This window comes from Canis lupus, chromosome 11, assembly GCF_011100685.1.
Source record: "Canis lupus familiaris isolate Mischka breed German Shepherd chromosome 11, alternate assembly UU_Cfam_GSD_1.0, whole genome shotgun sequence".
NCBI classification, from domain to species: Eukaryota; Metazoa; Chordata; class Mammalia; order Carnivora; family Canidae; genus Canis; species Canis lupus.
In genome coordinates this window covers 31631743-31636468 of record NC_049232.1, presented here as the reverse complement: position 1 = coordinate 31636468, position 4726 = coordinate 31631743, and positions in this window count along the sequence as shown.

Genomic DNA, 4726 nt, shown 5'->3' with positions numbered 1-4726 from the left:
AGACACTCAACTGCTAAGTCACCCAGGCATCCCAAAAGGATGGATTTTTAAATAGAGGCAGTAGAGGAAGTTACACTTAGATAATGATATGGGAAAAACAACCCTAAAAAAAAAAAAAAAAAAAAGCAAAACTATTATCACGAGGAAGAATACTATAGACAAAATGAATAACAAGTATAAAAGTCTTGAGGTAGGAGTGTGACTAGCATATATGAGGAGTAGCAAGGAGGTGGGTGTGCCTGGAGCACAGTGACCAAAAGGAAGAGTATTTAGAAATAAGATCAGACATGTAATAGGGTCGAGAAGAAATCATGTAGTGCCTGATAAGGACAATAAAGATCTAGCTTTCACTTTTTTTTTTTTTAAAAAAAAAGGATTTATTTATTGATTCATGAGAGACACTGACAGAGACATAGGCAGAGGAAGAAGCAGGTTCCTTGCAGGGAGCCTGACGTGGGGCTTGATCCCAGATCCCGGGATCACGATCTGAGCCGAAGGCATGCACCCAACCGCTGAGTCACCCAGGCATCCCAGATCTACCCTTCACTTTAAGGGGGATAGGTACCACTGAGATGTTTTGAGGTCGGAAGCCATCGAATGGTATCACAACGGATGCTCTGTTAAAATAGACCAGTATGGTGTAAGAGCATTGATCAGTTTGGAACCTTTGGTGGTAATTCAAATAAAAGATCATGGAGAGAAGCTCTTGCATGGTAACTTGGGCTAGAGTGGTAGTAATAGAGGGATGAGAAGTGAGTTAGTTATAAATTAATATATATGGCTTAAATAATAGTGGAGAAATTTTTTATTGAAGTCAAACTGGTGTATGACATTATATGTGTCAGGTGTGCAACACTATAATTCAACATCTGTATACAAAATGGTCTTAATATATTATAATGTTACTACAGACAGAGTGTGCTGATGGATGAGATGCAGGGTATAGGAGAAAGAATAATGTACACCATGATGATAGTTATATGAATGTATGATATATCAGGACAGATATCTTTTTGCAAAAGACTTCATATATATATATACATATATAAGTTTATATATATATATAATTTGCACTTCTTATTAGTTTTAAAGCTTTCATCTTTTATATATTGCTAAAAGGAGACAAAGGTTTTACCATTAATCCACGGGCACAGTTTTTCTATAAATAAAAAGTATTATTCACTTGGAATAATTTGACTCAGATAAATTCACCTTTATATCCACATGGTGTATCTCTATCTCTATCTCTATTTCTATTATTATCTCAGCAACTACATCAAAATCTACCTGTATCTGTCTAGGTACAGATAGAGATAAATTTAATTTCATAACACAATCTTGTACCGCTTGACTACTGAAATTAGAATTTAATGATCATCATTCTACTTTCCAACAGTCAATGCAAACCTTTCTGCCACTTGGACTTTTTATCTCTAAAACAAGTTCTTGTCTTCTTTTTACTATGTAAGGATACAAAACTGATCAATGGATACACATTCTCTGGAGGAAAGTTGATGTTAAAAGTCTCCACAATCACTGTATTGAGCTTTACTAGTCAATTATAAGGTTACTTGGGGGAATCTTTTCAGTATCTTTATATAATTTCATTCACAGGGTTAGTCCACCCAGTATGGAAAGTCCTTTCAAATATTACTTGCTTTTTAAAAGTATAGTATGTGGTTCTCATCACGAAGAGAGAAAATATCAGGATAATATTGCTATCAATACTTTTAGGTACAGAAAATTCAAGAAGTAGACTTTCAAAAGGGGTGATAAAAACTGGCCAACAGTAATAATCATAGCACTTAAGGTCTGTTCAATTTTTTATTATTGCTTTTACTTTACACCTGCTGTGTTCATACTGTGCAGCTCTGAGAATGCATTAGCTGCAAGCACTAGTATTTCCAGCAGTTCAGTTAACAACATATTCCAGTTACCGGGAGTCATCAGGACTCAGCAGACAGTGTGTTAACAAAACACAGTTATTGAGCAAGGCTAGAGGTTGAAAAATAAATTTCAAGTTCATCTTTGAGAATTCACAGATATCTTTCTATATTCATTCTTGCTAGAATCCTGGCCTTCTGCTTGAGAGACCTTGACCAGAGTACAAAGAAGCATTTCTTTTTTATTATACTCTGATTGTAAAAATCTTCTTTTATAATGAATGATTTTAAAGTTGAAAAGATGCCGGATGCTGTATTTTGGTGGGGTAGACTAGCACAAAATACTCACAAGCATGTGCACACACACACACACACACATACAGATACAGACACTCATCATCATCATTTCTCTGATTGCCACCCCAGTTGCCACTGTAGTTTTTCCTAAGGATTTACCTTGAGGTGACATTTGGAGCTTTGCATTTCTTTTTGTAGTTACATTAGTAAGACACAATGACAATAATTAGGTACAGTAGCTAATTGTTTTGTATTTCATGTGCATGTGTTTGTCTATGATGCTTTTCTTAGCTGAAACGTTTGAAGCATCAGTGAGTACGGTGTGTTACGCACAGCATTTAAAAACAGAAAAAGAAAAAAAAATAAAAACAGAAAAAGTGTCTCCTCTGAGCTTATAATGGTATAATGAATGTGATTCCCATTTTACTCATTCTTTTAGTTAAATGCAATAAAAGGGGTGCTTTTTTTTTTTTTTTTTTTTTTTTTTTTTTAAGGGGTGCTTTTTTAAAAGCTTTTATTTATTTATTCATGAGACACACACACAGAGAGAGAGAGAGAGAGAGAGAGGCAAGACACAGGCAGAGGGAGAAGCAAGCTTCATGCCAGGAGCCCCATGAGGGACTCGATCCTGGGACTCCAGGATCATGCCCTGGGCTGAAGGCAGGCGCTAAACCGCTGAGCCACCCAGGCATCCCAGAAGGGGTGCTTTGAAGGTATATATGTCATCTGGGTGATAGATACCACATGCAAATGTATCAAGTAGTAGCAATTCATCTGGATTATTTTAACAATTTTAGTTGAAAATTTCCTAGGAATAAAGAAAAACTCTAGCTCACTTATCCTTTTCTTTTCATCATTTATTCACTAGTTTTTTTTCCCCCATGTTTTATTGAATTTTATTATTTAGTTTCTTTTAACCATTTTGACCATGGAGCACTTTGTGTGTGAGTGTGTGTGTGTGTGACATCTATCACCATTTTAAGGAATTAGGGCTCTTTAGTTCACACTTTGAGGAAACACTGTGCTGTACTATCTATTTTGATAGGTGAACTCTGAATTAGAGTCATTGCTTGCTTTCAAAACAATTTTTTGACCACTGAGTTTAGCTATTGTACAGGCTGGTACCATATGCTTTTCTCAGTTATTTGTGTTTTCTTTTTTTTTATTTATTATTTTATTATATAGTTATTGAATACCTTCTGTTAGTTGCTGGGAATGTAATAACAAATAAATACGGACTTTATCCTTGTGTTCATAGAGATTAAAACGGAGAATGTAAAAAATCTTGACCCTAAATGTTTCCCGAGACCTTCTGAGACGCAAGATATGAACAATCAGTGGAAAACTAGAAGCTCTGACTTTGTAGAGGAAAGTGCGAAAGACATGCAAGCAAGGACAAAGTCATCAGCATTGATGACTGTTTTTTTGGAATATCACTCATCAGCACCTAGTCATCTTTGAAGCTCCTCAGTTGTGACTTGTTGCTATTTAAGACAAGTAATTTGATTGATTGAATTACATAAACCAGCTTATCTGTTTCAAAGAGTTTCATATGTATCCCAACACATTTGTTCTCACAGCAAAATTTTTGCATACAACTTGATGCTTTGTAAATGAAATAAAGAAGCTTTCCTGTATCTTTCATATCTCTTTCCTCACCACTATAACACTAGCCCCACTGACTTCCCCATCCCCTTCCACTCTAAGGAGAGAGGCTAGATTCAAGGAGTGGGTGCTATCATTGGGAGTGGCAAATCTAGCCTAGTGGGCAAATAAACTAGAAGAGCTGTCTGGATGATGTCAGAGCTGAACTGACCTTGTGTGCTGTTAACTCAGTGCTCATAGGGCATCACATAATTTAAGCCACTTAGCCTGTAGGTTAAATGATATGTATTCTCAAATATATCCAAAACAAGTTTAAAAGCCACTTCCTGATTTTTTTTTTGTTTTTATCATACTTCTGATTTTCAAAAGACGTGTATTTGTCCAAAATTGTCTTGCTGTAAGAGAGGAACTAAAACCATTTGATTGGATATAAAATACTTTTAATACTATTTTCAGCATCTACTTTCGTCCAACATTCATTTAGGCTTCTCTGATAAGCACATGTCAGTTTTGCTTTGGGTAGTCACAACCACCCCCTTGAACTTTTTTTGGTGAGACTGTTACCAAGTTTCCATCTTCCTCCCGAGGAGTGATTTGGGGCATATAATTCAGAAAGTATCATTTATTTTTATTATCACTAAGAAGAAAAAAGTTACAAGTTGAGCTAAGATAACACTGGGAGAGGATTAAAATTTCAAATAAAATAGTGAATACAGCCCTCACTGAAAAGTAGATATTTAAATAAAGACCTGAAGGAGGTGAGGGAAGAAGCCCTGAGAACATTTGGGCAATTGCAGTGACACTGAGACAGAATGTCCCTGCTGCATTCTAAAACTAGCAAGGAGACTTTTTTTTTTTTTTTTCCAAAGGGAGCAAAGGTAAGAGAAAAAGAGAAATAGGAGATAAGACATTGTAATGACTTCCTATTTCACTTATAATTA